General features: G+C 43.1%; 1 long non-coding RNA gene across 1 annotated transcript; it reads left to right on the forward strand.

Moving 5' to 3' along the window:
- The first annotated feature begins 11,361 nt into the window (after positions 1-11,361).
- LOC134285265 (uncharacterized) lies at positions 11,362-15,092 on the forward strand. The gene is made up of 3 exons (XR_009996254.1): positions 11,362-11,639; positions 11,708-12,840; positions 14,896-15,092. It is a non-coding gene; the product is annotated as an uncharacterized LOC134285265 (long non-coding RNA).
- Positions 15,093-15,365: the final 273 nt, after the last annotated feature.

The raw sequence follows: 15,365 nt of genomic DNA on the forward strand, positions 1-15,365 counted from the left end.
TGCAATTCCTTCAAGAATCAGGCATATTTCCAGGATTACCTTGAAGGATCTCCCATGGAGTTTCCAATAGAATTCCTCCATGATTTCCTTCAGGAAATCCTCTTCTAGGATTTCCTTCTGGAATTTCTTCAGGAATTCTCTCGGGATTCGTTCTGAAAATTCTTCGAGGATTCCTCCTGGAAATCCTACCCCTACCCTGGAAACATTCTTCCTTGACATCTATCAAGGATTTCTACTGAAATTCTTTTGAGGATTCTTCTTGAAAATCCTTCGAAGACTACGCCTGTAAACCATTCAGAGATTTTTCTCAGAATTCCTCCAGGAATTGTCCCTGGAATTCGTTCGGGAACTCCTCCTGGGATTTTTCCTCGTAGAACTCCATCGTGGATTCATTCAGGAATTCCTCTAGGGATTCCTATTTGACTTCCGTTGGAAATTCCTCCAGAATTTGCTTCGGGAATTCCTTCTAAAACTTCTTCGAGGATTCCTCAAGGATTCCTCAATGAATTCTGCCTTGAAATCATACAGAGATTGCTCCCCGAATTCCTTCAGAGATTCATCCTGGACTTTCTTCAGAGATGGCTTCTGTAATTCTTCCGGGAATACCTCCTGGAATTCTTTCAAGGATTCCTCCTGAAGTTCGTTCGGGAATTCCTCCTGGAATTCTTCTGAAAATACCTCCTGAGGTTCCTTCGGAGATTCTCCCTGGAATTTCTTCTGGAATTTCTCCAAGAGTTCCTTCAAGAAATCTTCCTGGAATTCCCTCGTCCACCAAAATTTTGTTCCTGCTGGTTTTTTTTTTCAGTAACTGCTCCTGGATTTTCTTCAGGGATTACTCCTAGAATTTCATCAGGAGTTCCTACTGTCATACCTTCGGGGATTCGTGTAGGAATACCTTCAGGAACTCCCCCCATAATTCCTTCCGGGATTCCTCCTGGAATTCCTCCTACAATTTCTTCGAAGATTTCTCCTGGAATTCCTTGGGAGATTCTTTCTCAACTTCCTTCATGGGTTACTGCTGGAATACTTCGGGATTACTCCTGGAATTCCTTCATGAGTTCCTGCTGTCATTCCTTCAGGGACTCCTCCTGGAATTCCTCCTAAAATTTCGTTGATTATTTCTCCTGGAATTTCTTCGGGAATTTATGTTGTTATTCCTTCAAGAATTGCTCGGTGATTTTGCCTGGAATTCCTTCGAGGATTCTCCCAGAAATTTCTTCTGGAATTCCTCCTGGAATTCCTTCGGGGATTCCTCCTGGAATTTTTCCAGGAGCACCTCCTGGGATTCTTTCGAGAATTCCTTTGGAGATTTTACTTAGATTTTCTTCGGAAAATCTCCCTAGAATTCCATCTGGGATTCCTCCCAGAATTCACTCGAAGATTCCTCCTAGAGTTCCTTGGGGGATTGCTCCGGGACTTTCTTCTTGCTGTAACTTCTCCTGGGATTCCTCCTGATTTCACCTGAAATTCGTCCAGGGATTATTTCTGGAATTTTCCCGGGAATTCCTCCTTAAATTTCTTCGGAGACTCCTCCTGTAACTCCTTCCAGGATTCCTCTCTTTTTCACCTGGAGTTCCTTCAGGGATTACTGCTGGAATTCTTCCTTAAATTGCTTCGAGGATTCCTCCTGGAATTCCTTCGAGGATTTTTCCTGTAATTCCTTTGGGGAATCTTCATGGAATTCTTTCGCGAATACCTCCTTGGATACCTTCAAGAATTTAAGCGGAGATTCTAGCAAGGATTCCTTCGGAGATTCGCCATAAAACCCCTTCGGAGATTCGCCCTAGAATTCCTTCTGGGATTTCTCCCAAAATTCCTTCGAGGATTCCTCCTAGAGTTCCTTCGAGGAGTCCTCCGGGACTTTCTTCCTGCTGTAATTCTTTTAGGAATTCATCCTGGAATTCCGTCGGGGATTTCTCCTGTAATTCCTTCCGGGATTCCCCCTTGAAATTCTTCCTGGAAGTCTTTCTAGAACTTTTACGAGGGTTTCACCTTGACTAACTTCAGGGATTACTGGCAGAATTCTTCCGGGAATTCCTCTTTCAATTACTTAAGGGATTGTTTTTTTGGAGATTCCTCCTAGAGCTCTATCGGGGATTGCTCCTAAAATTCCTTCGAGGATTTCTCCTGGAATTTCATTGGGATTCCTCATTGATAACCTTCGATGATTAAGGGCCCATATAGCCGAGGCGGTAAACGCACGGGTATTCAGCAAGACCATGCTGAGGGTAACGGGTTCGATTCCCGGTCGGTCCAGGATCTTTTCGTAAAGGAAATTTCGTTGACTTCCTTGGGCATAGAGTATCTTCGTGCCTGCCACACGATATACACATGCAAAATGGTCATTGGCAGAGGAAGCTCTCAGTTAATAACTGTGGAAGTGCTCATAGAACACTAAGCTGAGAAGCAGGCTTTGTCCCAGTGAGGACGTTACGCCAAGAAGAAGAAGAAGAACCTTCGATGATTCGTCCTAGAAATCCTTTGTGAATTCCCGCTGAAGTTACTTTGGGGGTTTTTGCTGAAATTCCTCCGGGAACTTTTTCAGCGATTCTTTCAGGATTTCATGCTGGATTTCCTTCGAGGATTCTTCCTGGAATTCCTCTAAAACCAATTAGGGATTTCATCAGAAGTTTCTGCAGGGATCTGTCTAAGACAGATGTTTGAATCAGAAGGAATTTCTGCAGAAGTTCTTTCAGGGTTTCGTACAGTAGTTCCTGCAGAGATTAGTAAAGGAGTTCCTTCAGAGATTCCTCCACGAGTTATTTCAGAGATTCCTCGAGGAGTTTCTGTTGAATAGTCAGTAGTCGCTCCTCACCAGTTGTTTTACGGAATACTGACAGCACTCCCTGTCAACCAGTGATCGTATAAGATGTTGCATAAGATGTTAAAGTGGAGGCGATATGCGTACATTTTACATGCGCCTAAATGGAGGTATGCACGCATATGGCCTCCAGTTCATCATCTTTTGCAATATCTTATACGATTACTGGTTGACTGGGCTGTTGCTGACAAACGAAAACAGATCGAGGCTGTTTTTAATGCATTTTTTACCTTTCTCGTACACCAAGGTGTACCGAAGGGATATATGTTCACTCCAAAAACGAAAACTTGATAGAGCCTTCGGAGCGGCCAAGTCTTATATATCAATCGACAATTGTCCCATTGTTTCCTATTTAAAATGGTTCGGATCGGTCAAGCCGTTCCAGAGTTATGGCCATTTCAGTGTTCCGGACCGGTACCCCAGGAATCGCGCCTTTTTTGGTAATCTGATGAACGATTAGTAAAAAAAAAACTCAGATCATATTGGAAATTACCAATTGTGCTCCGGAACCGGTTCCAGGTGTCCCACCGGAAGTGGCCAAGCATAAAAATGAGCTATGCCTGTGCTTGTGGCACATCCAATTGTGGCTTTTTCGATAACATGATGATCGATTAGCAAGAAGTTAGGTTCGGATCATATTTGAAACTATCGGTTGTGTTCCGAAATCGATTCCAGGTGTCCCGCTGGAAGTGGCAAAGCATTAAAATGAGCCAAACCAATAATGCTTGTGACACATCAAATCCCGCCTTTCCGATAACCTGATGATCGGTTAGCAAGAAATTAGTTTCGGACCATATTTGAAACTACCGGTTGTGTTCTGGAACCGCTTTCGGGAATCCCGCTGAAAGTGGTAAAACATGCTACGAATTATCAAATCGCGGCTTTTTCGGTACTTTGATGATTGATTAGCAAGAAAATAAGCTCACAGCACATTTTTGACTACCACTAGTGTTCCAAAGCCGTTTTTTCCCGCTGAGAATGGTCATTAGACTGGCCCAAACGCAAAAATTACCTAAAGTTCCATGAGGCACCCCTGTAATTGAGCCATTGGATTAGAGGAGCAATCTGTGAAAGATTCAGCTCAATTTGTGAAGACTAAACTGGCACAAATGAGATGAATTTTGTTTATGGGGTTTTCAAGTCAAATACATGGGACACTTGATTACCTCCAGTTTCTTCGCTCAGTACGCTCGATATAACGCTCGATTTGGCTCATATTTGCATAGATGGTAGTTGATACTCTAAGGAACAAATTTGTAGGAGATCATATTATTATGAAACTTAGTTTTGTAGCAGTTTCAGTCAACGAAGGAAAATGGAGGAAAAGAATATGTGCCTTCGTTTACCCTCAACTAGAACAGTTGCAAGCAAATTATGTTATGTGTGAGTTTTCCAGTGGCAATAAACGGTCAGCAAGAAAATAGTAATCGATTCCAGGTGTCCCGCCTGATGTGACCACATATAAAAGTGAACCGACCCATGCATGAAGGACATCAAACTGGGGCTTTTTCGATATCTTTATGTATGGTTTGCAAGAACGCAGGTTCATGTCGCATTTGTTACTACCGGTAATATTCCAGAACGTGTTCTAGGTGCCCCGCCGGATTTAGGGCCGATTCAAATATGACGTCCATCATTTTTAGGGATTTTATAACCCCTCTCTCCCCTCTGTCACGCTTTTTCGTATACCTAATACATGGAATGTCACACAGTCGGCCAACAGTTTCTTCTAGGACTTCTCCTGCAGTTCCTTCAAGTTCCCACCTGCAATTCCTTCCGTTTAACCTTGCTATCAAATTTGATAGTTTTGGAGGCTTATAAGAAAACTAAACAAAAACTGTATCTATATTATATATATATAAAAATGCAGTGGCATATGTGGGACCGCGCATAACTTGCGAACGGATGACCCGCTTTGGGTCGTCTAAGTTTTGTTCTGTTAGTTTTCACCCAAGGAAGGTTCATGAGTCATAAAACATGGAGAAATCGAAAGTTTTGAAAATCGGGTTTTCATACGTTCAAAAAGGGGAGCTGAACTTGACTAGGGACTTTAAACGTCAAAAAAACGCAGTAGGCAAGACAAAATTTGCCGGGTACAGTTAGTATATCATATAATTTAATTGCCATTCAATGGCATTGCAGTGGCGGACCCGAACAGGAATGAAAACTGGTTTTCAAACGTAATAGTTTAAAAAAGACATTAATGTTCATGAAAAAGCTCATAGACTACAAATTCTAGAGCATACTGACACTTTGCTTCGGCAATGCTCATTTCATGGTCAAATTACGGTTACGCCGATTCACGCCGCCGCCAAAAATTGCACCCGGCGTGACGCCGATGACGCCACCGCCGCTGGCCAAAAATGGCCCTCACGCCGCCACCGAGCAAAATATAGTCGGCGAACAGGTCTGTGGTATAACCCAACTAACATTTTCAGCGCTGTAAGCTTCAGTCATTTGCTTTCTGTTGTGTAACCATCGAATAAAAGCTGTCAACGCTGAATAAAAGGGAAGCTAGTCAAATATAATTCATAAGCTAATACACGACTGCAAAACAAGCACCATACAGCTACCAAACTCGGTTTTCAGAAATCCATCACTTGTCACTGGGGTTGCCTTTACTCCACTCTATTCCAACTCCGGGAGATTTCCCAAAAGATGTGAAAACTTGAACAAATCGAATAGGAGTCCTCACTAAACAAAACAGCTGCTACTATACAGTATAATTCGTTATACTGACAAATCCCTAAACCAGCAGCGCTTTGAAGGCCGTTATGCGATTTCATTACAGCTAGAAGCTGTATTAAAGAACCTGTTGGTATACCAAACACGGCTTGTCGGATGTAAACATTATTGCAGAAACAAACTTTAAGCGGGATATATAGCTACTACACAAATTCTTTACAGCTATCCATCTTTGTGTTGTAAAAATTATTTGGGTTGCTTTTATTGCACTTCAATTCAATGTCGAAAGATTTGCCGGAAGATGTGCAAATCGAGTAAGAATCCCAGCCAATACAACAGCTGCTTTTATACAGTACGTTTTGTAATGTTGCCAAATACACACAACAGCAGCGCTTTGTAGCTGTTTAAAAAAAACACTCTTTCAGCTAGAAGCTGTGACGAAGAACCTGTTGGCGCAATCACACAGCATGTTCAATGTAAACAATATTGCGTTTGACATTTTACAAGCTTTTGCAGCAAGATGAAGTTGGGTAAGGTTTCTTGTAGCACAATTATGAAGCCTTGTCTGGAGTAAAACAAACCGGGCTATTTTCTGTGCTATTTATATATAGCAGTGTGGCAGAGAAGACATCATCGGGACCGGTGGATACGGAGATCGGGAGTTCGATTCCAAGTAGAGGCAAGTATTTTAATAATTCAATTTTAAAAGCGACGATTCCAGTTCCACATGTATTGCGTCACGGTATCTATAACCTAATCATATTTAATCGATTAATTTGGGGATACCGTATAACTATTATTTAACAATTGCAAAAAGGCTGAAAAAGCGCCTTCTCAAGATGTTATTCAGTTAGTGGTTATATAGGACCCGAGAAAAGAGATATGACTTCGTGGCATATAAGCTGCTCGCACAGCATATACATGTGGATTAAGTTCGCCAGATTCATTGGTATAGGGCTTGCATAGAAGCGTCCGTCCATATGTATATACAACACAGTAACTCAGCATCAAGCTGCATTGAGGACGCTTTGTTGACGTTTACATTCACAATAAATGTTAGTTGGGAAGCTTTGACTACTGACGTTCAAGTTCTGTCTTCGAACCCATCTTGAAATTGAGTCAGAAATATTTGAAACGTTTATTTGACTCCGTTTCTTCGGCGCGGTTGAAAAGTGCAATCAAACATATTTTAAATTTTGAAATGTTAATTTTTTCCGTCTTAAACTTTTGGATATGCAAAAGTTGAGCTCCCATGTTTGTCCACAATATTGTTTCTGTGTTCACATGCACCTTAACATATCTTCCCCTCAAAAACCATTAATCACTTCGTCAAAGGACGGGTGTTCTGCGTCGTCACCGCGTCCACGCGTCGTCGTCGTCGGCGGCTCAGCGGTATTTATTGATCCATCATTGATGGCGACAACAGTGGTGGTGACGCATTGGAGGTGGCAGCTTACAACGCATAAACAAGCAGCGGAGACGCCATGTGCATCACATTTTGCACGCCCATAAAATGACCGCAACGCAATACCATTCGTCACAAATCGGCTGGGCATGTGGAAGAGCGCGCGCGCGCTCGGCTAAGTTGCACCCGCACGCGTGATTCATTACATCTGCCGCGAAGGTGGTCCATCCATTTGAATGCTGTTTTCGTTCTGCTGCCGTATCGTGAATGAATAACGAAAGTGAAAATTGGGTCTCTTGGCAGGAGCTGTGAACGATCTTGGACCCCAGAGGTAAAAAAAAACACAGTGATGGGAATGCTAATTCAGCAGGTAGAGCACGCACGCCTTCCCAATCCCAAATGTACCTAAATGTGCACTTCATTGCTGCTGAAGCGAATCGAGAACAAATGGAAAGTAAATATAGAGGAAGAAGGCACAAACATGAAAGAACCGAGGCGAAATCGATTCCTCAAGTGGCTGGCAAGCTTCTGAAGATCTCCCTAGAACAAACATCGAATTTCGTCGGTAATTCTATATCCAACGCATCGTCGGAGGCCGGCAGCCAGCAGATCTGAAGCACATCACTTTTTGCCTCTTTTGATGCTTCGTTTTGCCAAAATTTCCCGAATGTTTGCATAAAAGTTAAACGATCAACATTTGGGATGGTGCCCAGGTTTGGTTCTGCGTTTGATTTGCTCGCTGCTGGGTAGGTTGCACACTGGGGTCATTTGGGTATTTTTGTTGAGGTAATGTAGATCTTATGCACGGTAACACAGGTAATAGATTTTGCATGAAATGTTTTGAAATTTTGTCGAGCTTAGTCCAGTCGAAGAACACCTTCAGTTAAACAGAAAACTACAAATATGTATTGTCGGTTGTCTAGTTTTGGTTAAAACTGGTGTAGATTACTTTAAAAATGCTTTATATATATTGTTCACCAAATTTCAGCAATGCTTTCATTTTTATTCTAAACTTTTCTCCAAAACTTTGCACAACTTGTCCCCGTGTGCATCGTCCTGCTGTGGTGTCAGTAAGGCACACGGGCCCAACTGGAAGAGCCCATCGCAGCCAACCGGCCCAGCCAGGCATCAGGTCCTTCAGCAGATGTGATCCGATGCTCTCGCACGCATACGTGATGCCTATACGATCAGCCTCGGGGTAATGCGATCGCCTCGAGCCAGCATCCCATCGCCAGCGATGTGAAGAACACCGACAGCCAACCGAGCCGACCGGTGACTACGCCGCCGACTCGATTTATGCTGGTAGGCAGCTGTCGGCGTGCGTTTTTTTTTTCGGCAAATTGCGACTTGCCGGGCTGCAATATGGGACATTCTGCTTTCATTCAGAAGTTACCGATTTAACGACGACGGAGGGCTGAAAAGCAAGCGCCACCAACGTAACCGCACTGTTGCTGTTTACATCGGCATTATCTTAAGCCAGCTAGATGGCCACTTGACTTCGGATCCCATTCTGAAGGGGGAAGGATTAAGATAGCCGGCTCTGTTTGTGTGGTGCGGGACATTCGTTCTAGGTGGAGGAGGTTGAGAATTGAAAGAAAGGCTTTCTCCTCTTGAGAGCGTAATTTATGGCACTGCAAATCGGTTTGCCACTTTAGTCAAATTGAGATTTAGTGAAGGTACTTCAAATCCCTAATTTTATGACATTGCCTGAAGCAGATACACTTTATAAAATTTTATGGCTGAAGCTTCCGATTGCATAGTAAAATTCAGACTCTACAACAATTTTCAACCGAACCCAAAAATCCGTTGGGCTGCAAAACGGTGAGTCGATAAAGAGAGCGTCCAACATAGCTCTGGTCCTCATGCTTCCACGGGTCAAGCAATGGCAAAGACTGCCAGCTAAGAGTTATGTGCTTAGCTGGTATTGCAGCCTGGGCACTGTTGTCCTTCTGACTTCAGCTAGATTGAGGAGATACGACCCGAGCGTCTCTTCACCAAGGAGGTGAGGCTCAAACAGCGTCTGTTCTGACATACAGTGGCTGAGTATGAAATGCTTTTCCACCGGAAGCTATACCTAAGGTGGCAGCCATACCACGGTGTATATGGGACCTTAGGCCAACAGCTTACTGTATCCGAACCCAAAAAGCGTTACAGAAACCGAAAACGAAATATTACGAACTGATTCAATGGCAACGACTTGTAGCGCGAAACAACGGACAATAATTGGAATTTGGAACATATTAATCCTAGCCCAGCAGGGTTAACTGGCTTAACTAGACAACGAGACATGACGTATGAAGCTTGAGATCCTAGGACTGAGCAAAGTCCTTTGGCCGAACTTTGGAGAACATAGATTGGCGTCGGGTAAAATTCTGCTATACTCTGGCCTTGGAGGTGAACACGCTCCTCGCCACCGTGAAGTTGATTTCCTGCTCAGCGCTCACGCCCACGCTGCGCTCATGAAGTGGAAACCTACTAATGAGAGGATAATTGTAGCCAGATTCAGAACACGGGTTCGAAACCTTACCATGATCTAATGTTACGCGCAAACCGATGCTGTCGAATTGCAAGACAAAGAGAACATTTACAGTCAACTCAATGTTGTCGTGGGCAAGATTCCGAAAGGTGATACATATCAAGATCCTCATGGGCGACTTCAACGCAAAGGTTGGTTCCGACAACTCGGACTATGAGTACGTCACGGGACGCCATGGTCTCGGAGAAATGAGCGCAAACGGAGAGCTGTTTGCAGAGTTTTGTGGCAACAATGACATGGTGATTGGGGGATCGTTCTTTCCTCAACGACCAGTGCACAAAGTGACATGGGTTTCCCGTGACGGCGTCACGGAAAATTGAATCGACCACATCTGCATCAGCCGAAAATGGAGACGGAGCCATATTGATGTGCGGAACAAACGTAGCGCCGACATTGCGTCCGACCATCATCTCCTAATTGGCGAGATCCTACTGCGCATTGCTAGGATCCATTGACAAGAAGAGAAAATCGGGCGCCGGTTCAACACACGCCGACTGGAAGACACTGCGGTGAAAAGGTCCTTCGTCGAGGAGCTAGAGAACCGTGCTGCGGATATTCCAGAAGGTGGAAGCGCAGAAGATCAATGGAGTGCCATCAAGAACGCCTTCATCGCCACCGGCGAGAATAATTTGGGTGAGCTACGCACCCGAAGAAAGCAGTGGATCACAGATGATACCTACAGGAAGATACAGGAGTGAACGAACGTCAAATCCGTGATAGAGCGAGCGAAAACACGAGGAGCCAAAGCCGTAGCCCATCAGCGCTATTCGGCTCTTGAGAAGGAAGTGAAACGCTCATGTAGACGGGACAAAAGAGCGTGAGCGGACTCTCTAGCCGACGAAGGCGAGAAAGCCGCAAACACCGGCGACATCTGTCTCCTCTACGATGTTTCACGTCACCTTAGTGGGACTAAGACGAATGCTACGATGCCCGTGAAAGACACGTCTGGGCAGTTACTGAAAGACCCGGCTGACAAGTTGAAACGCTGGTTCGAGCACTTTGGAAACCTTTTCCAAGTGTCGGCCACGCCATCATCACCTCAGCATGATCCGCCAGAGGTTCGCATTACCCGTGTTAACACCGAAGCTCCATCAGTGCAGAAGATAGAAACAGCCATCCGTAGCATGAAATCGAACAGAGCCCCCAGGGGTCGATCGCATATCAGCGGAGATGCTGAAAGCTGACCCCGTAGTATCCGCACAACTACTGCATCAATTATTCTGCAACATATGGGAAACCGCGACATTTCCGGCCAACCTATCTATCCGGATCCTGACTTTGTAGAACATTGGTGTCTTCGGCAAAGTTGAGGTCAAGGACTATCTGCTGGTTTGCAAAATCATTGGAAATTTTGCCACTAGGCGGCGCCACTGACCATAAGAAATTACTTTTTAAGAAAACAGGCTGTATCTCTGGATTCTGACTGATCTACTCTGGGGCTTGTGCGCATTCAATTTTACCGAGAATATTGTGATTGTAGAATCATGAAATAATGCGCCTCGAAAATGGTGAATGTTATCATCATGAAATCAAATGAAATAAACTAATCGATTTGATCGGAGTTCTGAAAGTTTCATTGCAAGTTTAAAACGGTAATCAATTTTCCATATTACGGGATGAATGACCCTTAAAAGGTTGAAATCCCCGGTAATAAACAAACACACAATTTTCCCTATTGAAGAGTTATTGATGTTGATAAAAGAAGTCATGAAATTGTAAGCTACGGTTGTGGCTAAAAAAACCGTTTATGAACATCAATTAAAACCAATCACTAATGGAACAGACCATTCCCGTGAAAAAATTTTATGTGCTCAACGGCTTTCCATCAATTTATTGAACAAACTTTCCCAAGGAACCCATAGGTTATTATTATTATTATTAGCTTTATTAAGGAGATTTTCAGCCCGCGGCTCCCAACCCATAGGTTTTGAAGCCTCTAACTATTGAAAAACAATGAAAAACCTGCGAAGTAGCGCTTTAGCCCTACCGTCTCCTATATTGTATTTCACCCCAATTCCCGTCGAACCCCTTTCTACCTTATGGCTCGACCGCAACGATGTGGTGAGTTTCTGATCAGCAAACTGTCAGACGTTTTATTTTGATTTTGTTTGTTGACATTCGGCCGTCTCGATCTTGATCAGTTTGTTCGTTGAAATTCTGCAAAAGTTTGCAACAAAATTTTCACGAAAGTGGTAAGTTTCCCTTCATTCTACGCATTATCGTCGTCGGGAATTATTTAATTTGTTTTTCCCTCCTTAAGGTACATCTACCACCAGACAAAAACCCGAAAATACGTGCAGATGTCTGCCGAAATTAGTGCCGGCTATAAAGCTAAAACTGGTTCCGCGGGTTTTGGATAAATAATCGATTCGTTCGGACCACAGCATTCAGCATTCGATTCGGACAAAAGCACGTGCCAAACACACCGGCAACCGTCTCCCACTGCTTCAATGTGCTGAATCGATAGGAAGGTCCTATGGCTAGGGAGAACGTGCTACATCCTTTACTTCATACCCATTCAAGCAAACAATATAACGACAAACCAGCTCAACATCCTGATAGACACCATTTTTTGGAGCAAACTAGAGTATCCCTGAAGCGCCGCAATCCGCAAGAAAAAAAAAAACCAAACCGGACAAACTGCGCGGCTGGTATTTTGTATACAACAGTTGTATTACAACTTGTTCGAAAACAACACGGTTGAGAAGAAGCCCAGCCTGGAAGTGGTTCTGTCAGCTTCATCGAGGGAATCGGTTCCTAGCGGGACGCTATCTCACTCAAACCACACGCTACCACACGCATTTAGGCGCACAATGCAGCAGCTAACGAACTAAGAGAAGCCGAACATGACGTGCTAATTCCGCAGAGCAAACCTTTGAGTCTTGGAGAAATCCTCGACTGTATAGCTCCCCGGATACCGGATAAACGGATACTGATCTACCTGGGCGACGGACGGATTCACCTGGAAGCGACAATGATCTCCAATCCATCGCTGAAAGTTTACAAGTACGATCCCTACGAGAAGCACTCGGGAGCACTACGACCAAGCGGAAATCCGAAACACAACCGGCCATCGATGCCAGCAGAGGGGTGTACAAGTTCGGGCTTATTTTGGAGACACTGGGCCGAAAGGGGTTCACCAAGGTGATGGGCCATTTGCAGAAAAGATTGAAGCCACACAATCAGCAGGCGGTCATCACCGTAGGAAATATTCCAGGCAAAGCTCGTGCTCTTCAAGGACGTGGATATGTTTGTGCAGGTGGCATGTCCGCGACTCTCCATCAACTGGGCACTGCATTCCCGAAACTACTTCTCAAACCGTACTGTCGGTGGCGCTGGGTGATGCAGAGCGGAAACTGCACTTCAGTCCATGCTGCTGCTGATTGAACATGAGTGAGTAGTAAACTTTTCCTTTTTTGGTATCCTTACGGAATATAATCAGAATATTTCAACCAAATTTTGGAGTTTGGTATGCTTTTTCTTTCAGCAGAATTTGTTTATTTGGGAATTAGAAATACACCTCCAGAGATTTTCTATTAAGGGCCATTTTCTCAACCTCCGATGAACTGGTAAACCTGATTTACCCAATAGTTAAACCTGGTTTAACCTTTCCATTGCATCTAGTTGGGCGGCTTCGTCGCTGAAGTAGTGTATGGTTTGAGGTAAAAAATGACGAAAAAGGAGGGTTAAGACTTAAGCCACAGACAAACTTAAGCGTAGGTAAAGAAATCGAGTTTTTTCGAGTTTTCGAGATTTTTCTAAAAATTCCTTTTGGGATCTTTTGGGAAAAAATATCTTTCGAGATTCCCCTATAAGTTCCATAAAAATGTATAAAGGGGCTGCTGTTCAAAAACCACCTAGACCAGATTTTGCCCAACTCCGAACTCACCTTCCCCCTCGTAGACTGTCCATACAAAAAATTGAAAATTGGTATAGAGCGCAGACTACATGGCTTATGAACGGCAGTGTACATGGCTTATGAATGGCCCGAAAGGCTATTTTTTTTTTCAATGTATTTCAATCGCGTGTATTTTAAGCATATTCCAGGCTTAGGAGTACATATGATTTTAGTACACATTCAATATAAGCTAAATTGCGTGTTTCAGCCCTTCTAGTGAATTAGGGTCATTTTTGACCCAAACCATACACTATCCGTCAGCGAGCTGTTCTCAACGTGATGCATTAGGAAGGTTAAATTTTATGTAATCATAAAGTTATGAAGTATTCTATAATGGAATCAGTCTTCTCCTAATGCAGTCAGAAATGTGTGTAAAATTGAGTTGGGTGGGAAATGAAACAGAAGAAGGGTCTTGTACCATTTGGGCAGGTGTACCTATTTTGGGCACTTGTCGCTATAACTAAGTCTTTTTCAAACCGATTGATTTGAGTTTTCGTATAGAGTTGGATACTGCACGTGCCATTTGAAATTGACTTTGTTATAGCGGCAAGTGCCCAAAATAGGTGCACCTGTCCAAATGGTGCAAGACCCTATCTATGCATAACTCAGAAATGGTACCTTGCCACAAGGCCGAAGGTCATGAAACCGAATGAAATTAATTATCGCCCTCTTTGTCGCATGGGTTGTACTTCCTGTTGCTTATACTGCTCAGTGCTCACTCCATTTGAGATTTGTCCACATACTTCAAATCATACTTCACTGGAAGCATTAAACGTGTCAGTGTGAGAGGGTATTCTGCTTATTGGGTTCGAGATGTCGGTTCAAGTGTTCATATTAGGGTCTGGGACCATTTGGGCAGGGGACCTATTTTGGGCACTTGCTAGTGCTACTATAACTCAATCAATTTCAAACCAATTGACTTGAATTTTTGTACATGACTAGATACTGTACGTTTCTCACCTTGTCCCAAAAATAAAGTGGATTGGTTCAAAATAACCTGAGTAATAGCAGCAAGTGCACAAAAAAGGTCCCCCTACCCAAATGGTCCCAGACCTTTTTTTTTTCTCTTTATTAACGAGATTTTTAGCCCGGGGCTAATTCATCTCGGGACCCACGCTGTACTTCCCTTCCGAAGGAAGAACCCACATTTTGTGAGTTTGTCGGGAGTGGGATTCGATCCCAGGTTCTTAGTCCCAGACCTTATTTATAGTAAAATAATCAATTTAGATCGCAAACTAAAATAAGAGGGGTTACGCGATACATTCCATGTTACATTTATTCTGATGAAAAAAAAAAAAATTGCAGCATTATTTGCACCTTGTAAAATTACTTTTTTTTGTGGAATACTTTCACTTTTCAGGTCTTCTCGTGACCACTACATCGTAAACTTTTTTGTTTCGAAATGCCTAAATAATTCGTCATCGTCGCTCTTGTTAGTTCCATTTTGAATGTAATAAAATTATTTCCGCATACATTTCCTTTTTTTATACCTTATTCATGTCCATATTTGTCTGATTTTTATTTTATTTTATTTTTTTCATTGCTCACAGTTACTTCTGTCTTCCAAATCGAGCATCATCCAGGATTTCATTCTCGTCACCGTCAGTCTTGGACGAGCATCAAAGGCTTTTGATTTAATACATTATATTTTTCTATAGTAATTAAATAGTACCGTAGGGTAGGGGTGCTCTTTTGTTTGGGCAAAACATATCCGAAATTTCGACAAGGCTCTGAACAAGATTAGATATTGCAGGTTATGCTATATTGTGTCATGCCTATTTCTAACATCAATCACTTCTTGGAGTAAGTAAAATTTGTTTTTCATATCAATTTCTTGTAACTGATTAGGTTCACCAAGTTCTTCCAAGTTGCATGGTGATGCAAAAACATTTCATATTGTATTTGGTCTCTACTTTCAAAAATAAAGATAGGGAATCGCGCCACTTGGGCGGTGACTTCTATTTTCGTCTGTTTCCCGCTATAACTCAGTCAAATTTGAACCAATTGACACAATTTTTGG

Source organism: Aedes albopictus, chromosome 1 (genome assembly GCF_035046485.1).
Source record: "Aedes albopictus strain Foshan chromosome 1, AalbF5, whole genome shotgun sequence".
Lineage (NCBI taxonomy): Eukaryota > Metazoa > Arthropoda > Insecta > Diptera > Culicidae > Aedes > Aedes albopictus.